The sequence below is a fragment of the Loxodonta africana genome, chromosome 1 (genome assembly GCF_030014295.1).
Source record: "Loxodonta africana isolate mLoxAfr1 chromosome 1, mLoxAfr1.hap2, whole genome shotgun sequence".
Taxonomy (NCBI): domain Eukaryota; kingdom Metazoa; phylum Chordata; class Mammalia; order Proboscidea; family Elephantidae; genus Loxodonta; species Loxodonta africana.
In genome coordinates, this window is record NC_087342.1 from 70,138,810 (window position 1) to 70,154,777 (window position 15,968).

Below are 15,968 nucleotides of genomic sequence, written 5' to 3' on the forward strand. Positions count from 1 at the left end.
TGTTTATTGCAGCTTTATTCATAATCGCCAAAACTGGAGACAACAAAGATGTTCTTCAGTAGGCGAGTGAATAAATTGTGGTACGTCCATACAATGTAATAATATTCAGTGATACAAAGAAATTATCTATCAAGCCATGAAAAGACATGGATGAACCTTGAATGCATACTGTAAAATGAAAGAAGCCAGTCTAAAAAGGCAATATACTGTATGAGTCCAATATATGACATCTGGAAAAGGCAAACTATAGAGAAAATAAAAAGATCAGTGGTTGCCAGGAGTCTGGAGGGAGGGTAGAAGAGCTGAAGCACAGGACACTTTTAGGTTGGTGAACTATTCTGTGTGATACTGGAATGGTGGACACATGACATTGTGCAGTTGTCAAAACTCATAGAAATTTACAGCCCAAAGAGTGAACCTGACTGTAAGCAAATAAAAAATCATTTAGGAGATCAGGGGATCCCAGAAAGGAATGCAGACTGTAACAAGGGAATCTAATTGTATTACAAGTGTGTGAAACAATTTCACTAAAGGAGGTGGGGTGAACAGTGCTGATCTAAATACCTTTGGAAATGAGCAGAGTCTGTAAACCTAAATGCAAAAAACAACTGTACATAAGCACTGTACTTTAGGTGACAGAGTTGATAAAATCATGAGGATGTGGGTTAATAACTCTGATACTGCTATACATGTGTACTGGAATTGAACTGTTAAATAAATGGAAGGCAGATGGTAGGTTTCTCATTACTGGAGTGGGAATTTACAGAGAAGCAAGGAAAAGAGGCTAAAATGATCCATGTGGTAATGGACTAGAGTTGGAAATATCAGTATGAACTCATGTTTAGCTTAATAGAGATACTGATGGATACATATAGAAATATTTAGAGGTGTGTGTATATTTGCAGGCAGTAAACACAAGTATATTTCCTTGTTCTTTCAACTGAAAGGGCCTAAAAGCAATGACACCCCATAGCAATGAGCATAGACTGGTAGCATCCCGGTATTGGCTTTGGATATCATTCTGCAAGAAAGGAACCAGGGACTTTGGAGAAATGGCTGTTTCTAGACCTGGGGCAGGAAATATACAAGATAAACTTGGAGATCTTGTAATGCCAGAAACTACAGAAGTGCTAGACAACGACAGTAACCCTGTATTTATGGGGTTATGTCAAAGAGACACAGGAATCAACTGAAAGAGCTCCCAATGGCCAAACCTAGAACCATTTGAGCAATAAAATAAAGTAACACTGGTATAGAATAAATATCCATGAGTATATACTGATATAAATAAATGATTGAATAAATAAGTAAATGGGGGGGGCAGAGAAGAGACATATTTCCATTGCAGAATAATTCTAAATAATTTATGTAGATATTCCATCTTCAAGGAAAAAAAAAAAGAGCATAAATCCCCATGCATTAAGTGTGGGCTGCACATTGTGACTCTATCTAAAGAGTACAAAATGGAGAGGCAAAAAAATAGAGAGTAAATTTATAGTGGAAAACCACGACAAACTACCTCATCCAAGTGATTAAGGCCAACATTAACAGGATAAATTATGTTAATAGTATGTACCCTTGATATGGTATAACGAAAATGGTACTTTCCCTTTGTGGTCTTCCTTCTAAAATCTCATAACCCCACCCATCTAATCATGGGAGAAATGCCAGACAAATTCCAATACAGAGGCATCTTACAAAACACTTGACTAGTATTCCTCAAAACAGTCAAGGTCATCAAAAACAAAGAAAGTCTGAGAAACTGTCACAGCCAAAAGGAGCCTAAGGAAACATGACAACTAAATGTGATGTGGTACCATGGATGAGATCTTGGAGCAGGAGAAGACATTAAGTAAAACTAAGGAGATCTGAATAAACTATGGCCTTTAGTAACTAACAACATTGGTTCACGAATTGTAGCAAATATACCATACTAATGTAATGTAAATGTTAATAGTAGGGGAAACTGGGTATGGTGGGTAATAAGGTGGGTAATAGAACCCTCTATATCTTCTCGGAAACCCTGGTGGTGTAGTGGGTAAGTGCTATGGCTGCTAGCTAAAAGGTTGGCAGTTCAAATCCACCAGGCATTCCTTGGAAACTCTATGAGGCAATTCTACTTTGTCCTATAAGGTTGCTATGAGTCAGAATCAACAGGTTTGGTTTGGTTTACTATTCTCTCAGTTTTTCTGTACATCTAAAACTATTCTAAAAAATGAAGTCTTTTTAAAAAAGTAAATATTAAGTTGCCTTGTTTTAATAGATAACTTATTCAATGAATGCAAAAAATAAAAATTTAATATTAGTTTTAAAATTGTGTCCAGGTAAATGAGAAGAGAATAAAGTACATTCAGGATGGAAGAAAACAAGCTACTTATAGGAAAATAAACAAGACATGCAAAGAGAGGTTACAAAGAGAAAGGAAGGTGGGAGTGATGAAGGGAAAGAGAGAAATCTGAGATTTACGGAATCTTGTTCTATGGAAGCAAACTGTTCTCTCTGGTCACAGCTGAAGGACCTAAGTGGCTTTTTGTGTCATATTATTTCTTCCTTCCTGGAGTTAAAGCCTGATACTTAGGGAACAGAATAAAATACTCATTTAATCAGCTAAACAACAAACAAAATTTATTAAGTTGTTATTATGGCACTTTATTTTCCATCTTTAAAGTGTTGGGTTGAACAATGTAATGTCATGTCTTTCTCAGGACATCTTATGAGGGATTACATGATGTTGATCTGGCTTACCACCAGTGATGTTAATCTTGACTACTTCCTTACGGTAGGGCGTGCTGAGTTTCTCCCCTATAAAGTTACTATTTTCCTCTTTGTAATTGATATCTATCTTAGGGGAAATACGTTGAGACTACGCTAATATCCTGCTTCTCCTCAAACTTTCCTACATTGATTTTAGCATCTCTCAGTGGATCTTGCTTGCAACAATTATCAATTTGGTGTTAACTTACTGGTGTTAACTTAATGGTGATATTTTATTTCCCTCATATCATTTATTAATTGAAATTCTTCTGTAAGGATAAGCTGTCCCTTCTCCCTCAGTTATGCATTTATTCAACTATTTATTTATATCAGCATGGACTCTTGGATGTTTATTTTATTCTATGGATTACAATAAAATACCATCATCATTTATTTTGTTGCTCATATTGGTCCAGTTTTGGCCGTTGGTCGGTCTTTCAGGTTGACATCTGTGTCCTTTTGACATGCTTGCTTTCTGTTTAAAGCTTCCTTATCTTCTGGAATCCAGGACATAACAGGATCATCTTGTAATTTCTCTGCCCAGCTCTGAAACCAACCTGTTCTCCAAGTTACCCTGCTTCCTTTTATTCGAGAATGGTGTTTAAAAAACAAGGAGCACATGGCGTGTCATTGTGTCTAGGCCCTCTCAGTGGACAGAAGTAGAAAATACATGTATTTTTGCTAATCTACATATCACTCACATCTATATTTCTAAACCTCTCAATATACATACATAAAAAATCCGTGAGTTCATACCGATACCTCCAATTCCAACCCAAAAGCACAAGTTTCATTCTAGCTTTCTCTTTTCTTTTCCTTATTTGTAACTTTTTTCTCTGACAATGAGAAGCTTGTCCTTCATTATTTACAGTATATTTATTTAGTTGTTTAATCCTAGTATAAATATAAAACCCAAATATATCAGTAATTATGTTACTGAATAAATGATCTATTTAAAAGACAAAGACGGCCTCTCTCAGTAATTTTGATAGTAGCATCATTGAAAATTTGAACTACACAAGTAACAAACTTCACCTAAGGGATGTATACTCACTCCTCACTTATTGACATGGTTAGGTTCCAAAGACCAATTGTTATGCGAAAATTGGCGTTATGCTAAAATGGAAGATGATCACATCAGCTCATAAAATGCAATATGACTACATCACTAAGTAACTGCCAAATTACATCATTACAAAACTGCCACATTACATCATTACACTACTTTCAAACCACTGAGAATCATGGCCCAGCCAAGTAGATCCATAACCTTAATCATCACAGCCAGCGTTCCTCTTGCCTCACATATTAGCATTCATCACTGCCAGACATACTTCGTTAATGTGCAAAATAGTAGGATAGTAGTTATTTAATATTGTTGCAAATGTGAAATGTCAAATAAAGAGAGAGTCGATAAGTGAGGAGTAGGTGTATGTAAAATTTTCCATTCAACAGCTGCAGAATATACATTCTTTTCAAGAGCAAACAAAACATTTATCAAATTTCACCATATGCTGAGCCATAAAATAAATCTCACAAAATTTCAGGGTACTTAAATCATAAAGAACTTCTGACTACAATACAGTTACTCCAGAAAACAATAACAAAAAGATAATTATGTAATCTCTGCATATTTTGTTCAAAAAAGAAAGCATAATGGAAATTAGAAAATATTTTGAACTGAATGATAATATATCAAAATGTATAGTGTTCAGGTTAACAGTATTTACAGACAAATTTAATGCTTAAATGTGAATATTTTAAAGGAAAGACTAAAAAACAAATAAAGTCAGATAAAGAGCAGTAAAATAATCCAAAGAAAGTAGAAGGAAATTTTAAGAATAAGAGTAAATATTAATAGAAACCCTACATATATTAGACAAGATCAGCAAAGCCATAAGTAGTTAAGACTAGTAAAACTGATAAAGCTCTAGTACAATTGGTAAGAAAAATAAGATGAAGGTCACAAAAAAGCCAATATCAGGAATGAAAAAGAGGACATCATTACAGATTCTATAGACATTAAAATATAATAAGTTGATATTAGGAACTTTATTCTCATATTTTAAAATTCAGGTTAATGGACAAATTCCTGGAAAAGAATAACACACCAAACAAATTTAAGAAGAAATAGCAAACCTAGATACTCTTCACTGAAGACAGTGATTGGTGGTCAAAATTCTTCCCACAAAGAAAACTCCAGACCCAGATGCCTTCATACAAGTTCTACTAAGAATTCAGTGATGGAATAACTCCAATCTTAAAAAAAATTTCCCAGAGAACTGGAATGGAAGAAACACTCCCCAACTCATTGTGTGAGGGTAGCCTAACCTTGAAACGGTAAAAGGGTATGGCAAAGCATATATAAAATAAAAACAAAACCTACAGCAAATATTCAAGAAGATTAGGAATATGACAGGGATGCCTACAATTACTACTTATAGGCAATATTTTCCTAGAAATCCTAGTCAGGGTATTAAGGCAAGAAAAAGAAATCTAAACAGTATAAAAATTGGAAAAGAAGAAAAATAAAACTTTCATTATTTAAAGATCAATTATGTACATAAAACATCTAAAAGAACTTAATGATAGAGAAGATAGAAGAGGGTTTAGTGGAGTTGGTGGATATATAATCCAATTTTAAAAAGCAGATTATTCTCACATACCAGCAACAAACAGTATGAAAATAGATTTTTCAAAAATACCATTTATAATAACATAAAAATATGAATTATTTAGGAATAAATCTAACAAAAGATGTGACGGTCTCTACAGAGAAAATTATAAAACTTTGAGACACATTAAGTAGGTTTAATAATAGAGTTATACTATGTTCATAGATTGGAAGTCTGAATATTATAAATATGTCAATTCACTCCAAGTTGATTTATAGATTCAATACAATTTCAGTCAAAATCATAGAAAATTTATTTGTTTTTGTTTTTATTTTGTTTTACCCTTATGTAACTCAAAACCTATTCTAAAATTTATTTGGAAATGCAAAAGGCCAAAGAGAGATAAAACTTTTTTGAAGAAGAACAAAAGGATGGGATGTGTTCTATCAAATATTAAGACATATTGTAAAGCTATAATAATTAGAATAGTGTAGTACTGGCTTGGTGATAGATAAAATACATCAAGGTAACAAAACAGAAGCCTGGAAATAAACTCAAAACAACGAACTTGCAGCACTTGATATATAATACATGTGATAACACAGATAAGTAGCAAAAGGATAAAATCTTTCATAAATGTTGCTAGAATCAGTGGGAATCCATATTAGAAAAGTAAATTAGACCCCTGCCTTATACTACAGACAAAAAATCAATTCCAGACAGACCTACATTTAAAAGGCAAACAGTAAAGCTTCCTGAAAGATAATATAGGAGAACATCTTCATGATCTTGGAGTAGGATGGATTTTTTTAAGCAAAAACACTACTCAAAAAGAAAACGATTGATATCTTAGTCAACATTACAGTAATAACACATGCTCACCCAAAGGCACACAAAAGAATGAAAAGACAAGCCCCAGGATGGGATATTTGCACCACACATATGATCATATGATAAAGGACTTATATAAGGAATATGTAAGAATTTCTACAAATTAATATTAAAAAGACACCCTACTAGAAAAATGGGCAAAAGATCTGAACATACATGTCACAAAAGAGCATCTCCAAATAGTCAGTAAACATATAAATAGGCACTCAACCACATTAGTAATTGGGAAAATGAAAACTAAAACCATGGTGTGATACTATTACAAGCCCACCAGAATGGTAAAGTTGAAACAACTGAGAATATCAAGTGTTGCTGATGATGGCAGCAATGGAAATTCTCGTATATTATGATGGGAGGGCAGCTTGCTTCAATCATGTTGGAAGACAGTGTGGCATTCTCTCGTAAAACAGAAAATACACTGTGACCTAGCAATCCTACTTTTAGCTAAGTCTCAACCCTAGGGAAATGTGTGCATACATTCTCCAGGTTACATGTACAAGGATGCACATTACAGCATTATTCATATTAACTTCAAATTGCAAACAATACAAATGTTCATCATCAATATAGCAGATAAATTACATATTTATGTATTATATAAGTAAATTATGCAATATAATTAGTGAACTATATATGGAATATAATCCAGAAGTAAAAATGAACTAATTGAGACTACTTGTAATAACCTGAACCAATTTCCAAACATAATGTTGGGCAAAAGAAGCAAGCCCCATAGACAGAAGAAAAAAAAATTGCATACAATATGATTCTATTAAGATAAAGTTCAAAAACAGGCAAACTAAAGTATATTATTTAAAAAAAAAAAAGTATATTGTTTAGGGGGAAAAATCACAAAAGTCAGGGTGCGGAAAAAAAGAATTATTACCAGAAAGTGGCATGTAACATAGGATGCAGTTAAAGCAGGGCATAGAGGAAAATTTATAGCTTTCAATTGGCTATATTAGAAAAGAAAAAAGTCTCAAATCAATAAGCCTTCAACTTTAGTCTAGAAAATGAAGAGCAAATAAAACGAAGACAAGTAGAAGGAAAAACACAATTAGAACAGAAATTAATAAATTAGAAAACAGAAAAACAATCAAATCAATAAAACCAAAAGTTGATTTCTTGAAAGATCAGCAAAATTGACAAACATATAGGAAGACCAACCAAAAAAAAAGAGAGAAAAACACAGATCGGAAAAATCAGAAATGAAAGAGGAGACCTTTTCATCTTCCCTACAGGAATTAAAAGAATCGCAAGAAAAAATTATGAAAAACTATACCCCAACAAATTAGATAACTTAGATGAAATGGGAAAATTCTTAGAGACACACAAATTGCTAAAACTGACTAAAAAAATAGAAAATTTGAATAAAAATATGATAAAAAAATTTAATTAGTAATTTAAAATCTTTCCACAAGAAATTCCCAGGCCCAGAAGGCTTCATTGGTGAATTCTGCCAAATTTTTTAAAAAAAGAATTAATACCAATCCTTCACAAACTCATCCAGACTAAGTGGGATTTAACCCAGGAATGCAAGATTGATTTAACATACTGAAATCAATTAATATGCAATATTAAGAAAATAAAGGATAAAAACTACATGATCTTCTCAAAACATACAGAAAAGCATATGACAAAATTCAACATCCTTTCCTGATTAAAAAAAAAAAAAGTCAGCCAATGAGGAATAGAAGGAAATTCCCTCAGCCTGATGGCTATGAAAAACCTACAACTGACTATAATCTTAATGGTGAAAGATTGGATGCTTTCCACCTGTTATGGATTAAATCGTGTTCCCCAAAAACGTGTGACAACTTGGCTAGGTCATGATTCCCAATAGTGTGTGATTGTCCACCATTTTGTCATCTGATGTGATTTTCCTAGGTGTTGTAAATCCTACCTATATGACGTTAATGAGGCAGGATTAGAGGCAGTTATGTTAATGAGGCAGGATTCAATCTAACAAGGTTAGGTTGCATCTTGAGTCAATCACTTTTGAGATATAAAAGAGAGAAGCAAGCAGTGAGACAGGGAGACTTCATAGCACCCAGAAAGCAGCACCAAAAGCATAGTACATCCTTTGGACCTGGGGTTTCTGTGCTGAGAAGCTCCTAGACCAGGGGAAGATTGATGACAAGGGCGTTCCCCCAGAACCAACAAAGAGAGAAAGCCTTCCCCTACAGCTGGCACCCTGAATTTGGACCCCTAGCCTCCTAAACTGTGAGAGAATAAATTTCTTTTGTTAAAGCCATCCACTTGTGGTATTTCTGTTATAGCAGCACTAGATAACGAGACACCCTTTGAGATCAGAAACAAGACAAGAATGTCTGTGAATCATAGACAGCAATGTAATAGCTAAAGCTATAAAAATTTTAGAAGAAAACATATGGGTGAATATTTAGGACCTTGGGTCAGGCAATTATTTCTTAGATGTGACACCAAAAGAACAGGCAAGAAAAGAAAAAAACTGCTAAATTAGACTTCATCACAATAAAAACAAAACAAAACAAAACTTTTTTACTTTGAATAAGACCATCAAGAAGGTAAAAAGACAATGGACAAATGGAAATATTTGCAAGTCATATATACATATATATATGTATGAAAAGAACTTGTCTTGAGAATATATAAAGAATGCTTACAACTTAATAACAAGAAAACAAATAACTCAATTAAAAATGGTCATACGATTTATACAGACATTGCTCCAAAGAAGACACATGAAGCTCAAAATCATTAATGACATGAAAATCATAACTATAATGAGATACTCCATAACACTCACTTAACCACTACACCACCAGGGTTTCTTAACACTCACTAGGATGGCTATGATAATAATTAAAAAAAAAAACAGAAAATAGCAAGTGTTGGTGAAGTTATAGACGAATGAACCCGCATAAATGCTGGCAGAAATATAAAATGGTGCAGCCATCTTGGAAAAATGTTTGACAGATCCTCAAAATGTTAAACACAGAGTAAGCATATAACCCAGCAAATCTACTTCTAGGTCTCTACCCAAGAGAATGGAAAACATATATCCACAAAAAAATGGAATGTGTGTCTGGTTACCTCTATGAACGACTGTCTCCTTTGTCCTGAGACCAGAATTGGATGTTGCCTGGCTAGCATTACTGAACTTTTACTGAAAGAGTCCGTAGAAGAATCCTGATCAAAAGGCGGGGTTGGGGGAGGGAGCAAGATGTAGAATAGAATTTTGAATTCTAAATGGAATCTAGACTTTCTGGAGCCATTGAGGCTGGATGAACCCTTGGAACTATTGCTGTGAGATAATCTTTAACTTCAAACCTTAAACCAAAACTATCCACTGAAGTCTTTGACTCAAACAATAGGTTAGCTTAATTGGTAAAGTGTGTCTGCCTTGAGTGTTGTGCTCCTTTAAAGAATAATCTATGTGAGATCAAACTGACAACATCAACTCAAAAGGTTAGATGAGAACCTTGGGGGACGCTGAGTTTATGTTAACGGTAGTAGAATAGCAAGGATGTTGCACAACTTGAAGAATAATCAATGTCACTGAATGGTACATGTAGAAATTGTTAAAATGGCATATCTTTTACCATGTATATTTTCACCAAAAACTAATTAAAAAAAATATGTGTCCTCAAAAGACTTGCACAAGAATAATCATTTGACTATTATTTATAACAGACAAAAGTGGAAAAACAAAAAACAAATGTCCATCCATTGCTGAATGGATAAATTAAATGCACATATATATCCACACAATGGAATACTATTTGGCAATGAAAAATATTGAAGTTCTGATACATGCTATAACATAGGTGAACCTAAAAAAATTATGCTAAGTGAAAGAATTCAGGTAGAAAAGTCCACATATAGTGTATGATTTCATTTATATGAAATGTTCAGAATAGGTAAATCTATAAACATAGAAAGTAGATTAGTGGTTGCCAGGGGCTGGGGTATCCTCTGCTTTCAGGCAAAATCCCACAGACATGAGCAATGATATCCAAGTTTTCAGATGTTCTTCATGATACAGCTTGTTACCTTTGACACTTTCCTCTCTCTCACTACCCAGCATTCAGCTCATTGCTAAGTCCTGTCCATTTTACCTCTTAAGACTATCTCACAATCATCCCCCCTACCACTCTTATCCAAGCCATCATCACCCCCCTTCTACCACTGCCATATCCTCTCTAACTGTGTTCCCTGCATTTGCTCTTGCTCCAATCTGTTCTTTTCACTGTAGCCAGAATCACATATTTGCAATGGAAATTTCAAAATGATCCTGTCCTGTTGACCCTTCCCCTACCACTCAAAAATGCATCAATATTTTCCTATTTCTCTTAAGGGAAAGATCAATATTCCTAATACGTTCTAGAGGCAATGCATGTTGTTGTTGTTAGTTACCATTGAGACAATTCTGACTCATGGAGTTTGCATGTGTTCAGAGTAGAACTCTGCTCCATAAAGTTTTTAAGGGAGTGACCTTTCAGAAGTAGATTGCCAGGCCTGCCTTCTAAGGTGCCTCTGGGTAGGTTCAAACTGCCAACTTTTCGGCTAGTAGTCAAGCACTTAACCATTTATGCCACACAAGAAATCCCTGAAGTAATGCATAGTGACCCCAATCACTTCTTCTAGATCATTTTAAACTTTGCTCTTTCCACTAACAACACCTAGACTTCTTTCATTTCCTCAAAGTACAACACCCCCACCTCCTTGGAACCCTATATCCAGAATATTCTTTCTTAACTTCTTCACAGTTTTTACTCTCCTCATCCGTTAGATTCCAGTTCAATCATCATCTCCACTTGGAAGTCTTCTCTGATTCCCTAGATAAGATCAAATCCAACTACTGCACGCTCTCAAAACATCATATACCTTACCTTCTTATGACTTGTCAAACTTGTATTTTCATGTTTAATTGTGTACCCTCTAGAAAACTGTAAGCTACATAGGAGAAGACAGCTGCGATTGCCATTTTATATAAGTCAGATTTGACAGTGGGAGCTGCCCTAACTGAATTAAGACACCTAACTACAGTGGGGATGACTGGATCCTATGGTGGTAGGCAAAGTGGCAGCACTCAATCAACAAAGACAAGGTGGGCATGGTTATCGTAATGGACAATGGAGTCAAAGCAGTAACCAGGATAGTCTGAGTCATATGGACTTATGGTGTTGGCTAGTTAGTCATGATTTCCCTAGGAGTGAAATAGGTGGGAAATCTATTAAATATTTACTTGATCTGTACAAGTGGAAGAACTATCTTTTTTGCTGACCCTCTACTTTACCAAGCATGATGTCGTTCTCTAGGGACTGGTCCCTCCTGATAATATAACCAAAAGCTTTTCCATAATCAAAAATGTCCGTCTCTCAGAGAAAGTCAGCACAACTGGACTAATCCAAAAGCTGAGAAGTTTACTGAATACAACCAAACACTTCAAGAGACAAAGTAGCAGGGGTGGGGATCTGGGGACCATGGTTTCAGGGAACATTTAGGTCAACTGGCCCTCCCCTCTAAATTCTGGGTGTTGACCATGCTCTCTGGATTCTGGGTGGAAGTCCCTCAGCTCTGGGCTTCCGCTTCACCTTCCAGGCCCACTGGGACAGCAGCTCTGCTCCCTCAGATTTGGGCAGCACCATTCTCCCAGTCTAAGTGGCGACCCTACCCCCTTTACCCTGGCAGACCCAATTCTTCTGCCACTTAGGCATGGCAGCCCTGCTCCCTCAGCTTTGGGCAGTGAATCTGGCCCCATCCCACTGGCACTCGTGAAAGGCACCCCCACACTCCAGAACCAATTTGGCAAAGATCTGACACTTTGAAACCAAGGAGGTCGTGGCTCCACCTCCTGAGACCCAGCAGGCCATAGTTCCACCCTTTGAGACTCCAAAGGTTGTGGCCCTACCCTTTAAGACGGAGGCAGCTCTGTTTCCTGTGCTCCTTGTCTCTTCAGTTTCTGTTTCTTGGTTCCTTGGCCTCTCAGCCCCTCAGGCCTCTTGAGCCAGCCAGGCACCTGCCCTGCTTGGGCAACTGTTCCAAAGTTCTTTGGCTTTACTGATAGGTGCCTGCAGGTACCATACTTTGCCAGTAAGCTTCGGGCAGAAGACACTTAACTCCCTTGCTCCATGGGTCAGCAAGTCTAGCTCCACCAATAAGTGACCAAAGACACCCCACTCCACCGGAAAGCCTTCTGCCTGAACGCACTCAGTTCTCTTGCTCTATGGGACATCCCCCATGCCATCTTATGCTGGTCTGGTTCTGCTTCTACTGTTTCTTTGCTGCTGCTTCTTACCTATCTACACTGTCTCTGGTGTTACAGCTCTCTTCACTTCCTTCTGAGCCCTCACTAGAATTGTCTTTGTTGTCCATAGTTTCACCAACAGTTTCTTCAAGGCACCTGAAAACTCTTCCAGCCTCTACCCATTCACAGTTTCAAAACTGCTTCCACATTTTAGGTGCCTGTTACAGCAGCACCCTACTCTTCCAGTACCAAATTCTGCATTAGTTGTCAAGTGCTGCTATAACAGAGATACCACAAGTGGACAGCTTTAACAAACAGAAATTTATTTTCTCACAGTCTAGGAGGCTAGAAGTCTGACTTTAGGGGCCAGCACAAGGGGAAGGCTTTCTCTCTCTTTTGTCTCGGGGGAAGGTCCTTGTGATCAATATCCCTCCAGTCTAGGAGCTTCTCAGCACAGGGACCCCAGTTCCAAAGGACATGCTCTGCTCCTGGCTCTTCTTGCTTGTTCCCTCTGTTCCATTCTCTCTTTTATATATCAAAAAAGATTGATTCAAGAGATAACCTAATCATGTAGATTGAGTCCAGCTTCATTAACATAACTGCCTCTAATTCAACATCATAGTAGTTATGGTTTATAACACATGGGATAATTACATCAGATTACAAAATGGAAGACAACAACATACTACTGGGAATCACAGCCTATCCAAGTTGACGCACATTTTGGGGGAATACAATTCAATCCATAACAAGACTGAAGGCTTAACTATGTGCCACCAAGTCACCACGTGGCCTGAGCTGCCCATCATGAACTGGCAGTTGTCTGACCCACAGAGCCATAAAGTCAGGCATTCACAGCAGCACTCCATCATTAAATAGAAGTGATTTATGAGATTGGGCCCAAGCAGGACCTGAAGGCACAAAGTAAATTGCAGGAGGGAGTAGCCCAAATGCCATGATCTCCACTCCTGTCACATTATCTTCCATTTCCCAGTCTGCACCTACAGCTTCATGGGAAGTTCCTTAAGATTAGTTGACTAAGGAAGAGAAAACTCATGCCTGGTTTATGGATGGTTCTGTGCAATATTCAGGCACTACTTGAAAGTGGACAGCAGCAGCACTACAACCTCATTCTGGGACCTCCCTGAAGGACAGTGGTGAAGGGAAATCTTCCCAACAGGCAGAACTTGAAGCAGTACTCCTGCTTGCTCACTTTGCTTGGAAGAAGGTAGTTGTAAATAACAGCTACAACGTGACCATTTGAAGAAATGAGGACTGTAATTGCTATGAGTATTTCTTCATCATATGTGTGTATCTAATGTTTTTGTTTTCTTCACTTACAAAATATAAGATGTAAATAGGGCTAGTACATTTGTGGTTCTACAGGTGTTAGTTGTATCATGTTCGGTGCGAGTATCACTTTATAATTGTCTTTAGTGAGTACGTATGGTTTAAGGAGATATATACAAGGGGTGAATTGTGATGTTTAAGGTTTTATGTCAACTTGACTGGGCCATGATTCTCTGTGGTTTGGCAGTTATGTAATGATGTAATGATCTCCGTGATGAGCTTGACATAATGTAATCACCTCCTTGCTGGGATCCGTTACGAGCAGCCAGTCAGTTGAAAGGGACTTTCCTTGGGGGTCTGGCCTGCGTCCAATATATATGGACTTTCTGGCACAGCTCACTGGCTTTTGCTCTGCTTTGGATCTTGCATTTGGCTCATCATAAAATGATCTATGGTTCTTGGGTCTGGAGCCAGCAGCCTGCCATCTTACTGCCGATCTTGAATTTGTCAGCCTCCGCAGCCCGTGAGCCAGCAGTCTACCAACTGACCTGCTCATCTAGAGTTCGTCACCCCATGCAGCAATGTGAGTTAGGAGAAGCCTCCAACCTGATGCCTGACCCACAGACTTGAAACATCCCAGGCTCTACAACCACTTGAGCCATTTCGTTGACATAAATCTCTCTCTCTATGTATATATACATATATGTATGTGTGTGTGTGTATATATATATATATATGCAGTATGATGAGTTACTTAGTATGACCTTTCTCACCATGGTCTTGTAACTCCCACCAAGGTAACTGGGCCAAAAAAAACCAAAGCCAAACCCACTGCCGTCAAGTCAATTCTGACTCACAGCAAACCTATAGGACAGATTAGAACTGCCCCATAGAGTTTTCAAGGAGTGCCTGGCAGATTCAAACTGCTGACCTCTTGGTTAGCAGCCATAGCACTTAACCACCACGCCACCAGGGTTTCCAGGTGACTGGGCAGGGCTGTGTAGACAATTGTGACCAACTAAGGAGATTGGTCAGATTTGCCTTAAAAGAGGTCCAATTGCAGAACAAAGAGAAGAGCCCACCAACACCAAAGAAGGAGAGACTGTCAGGTGAGACCCACAGGAGATGGTGCAGTGGGCTTCCTGTCCACGGAGCGAGAAAGCTGAGTGCCTGTGAGTAGAGACTGAGGACCAGGGACAAGCTTACACCTGACCCATGAATTTGGGATTTGCCCCCCTCCACAACTGAGTGAGTCATTTCCTTTATAGGGTTCATGAATCTGTGAGACCTGCAGCAAATTAGGGAACCCAAAGATGGGAGGGAGAGTGCTGAGGGGAGAGGGAGTGGTTGATGTTAGAGATGATGGAGTGGTACAGCAGCTTGGAAAAATTGGACATTTGAGACATCTTTAACCTCCGCCTTATAGAAACCAGCTTTGTGCTGATCCTTATAAAAGAAGTTATTCATTAAATGTGATATATATATATATTTTAATACCAAAACCAAATCCATTGCTGCCAAGTTGATTTTGACTCACAGTGATCCAATAAGACAGAGTAGAACTGCCCATAGGGTTTCCAAGGAGCAGCTGAACTGCTGACCTTATGATTAGCAGCTGAATTCTGAACCACTGTGCCACTAGGGCTCCGACTATATATATATGTATACATATATATGTGTATATACATCTATATATAGACATACATACACCTATGGTTCACTGGTTTTGCTTCCCTAGAGAACCCAGCCTAAGACAAGCATTTGAAAAATATTGGCTGAAAGAATAAATGAATGTTACAATTAATAGCCCACAACAGTGATTCTTACAAAACCCTTTTTTAAAACCTGAGATTTGAACATGTCACCATTCCTAGAATATCTTTAGAATAGCTCCATGTTTATTTGAGAACCAGCACACAACAAAATGTTACATTTACAATTTAGAAATTAAGTCTACTCCAACAGTACCCCCAATTAATGACTAGTTAGCCATTTAAAGGTTTATTGTTATTATAGTTGACATTTATCCATAGGAACGAGTTACAAATGGTGATTAAATTCTAACCCAGCCCACAAAATCTTATTTATTCCACGAAGTTGTCAACATTGTGGTGACAGGAGCATTAAGTCTGACCATACTTTTGAGCCATAAATTCAGAGTACCTCTTAGTCCAGAACACCTCTTG

At 37.3% G+C, this 15,968-nt stretch overlaps 1 protein-coding gene across 6 annotated transcripts in view; it reads right to left on the minus strand.

Moving 5' to 3' along the window:
- The window catches only part of LOC104846471 (cytidine monophosphate-N-acetylneuraminic acid hydroxylase), a 499,820-nt gene that overhangs the window by 90,899 nt on the left and 392,953 nt on the right, over positions 1-15,968 (minus strand). The window lies entirely within an intron of this gene.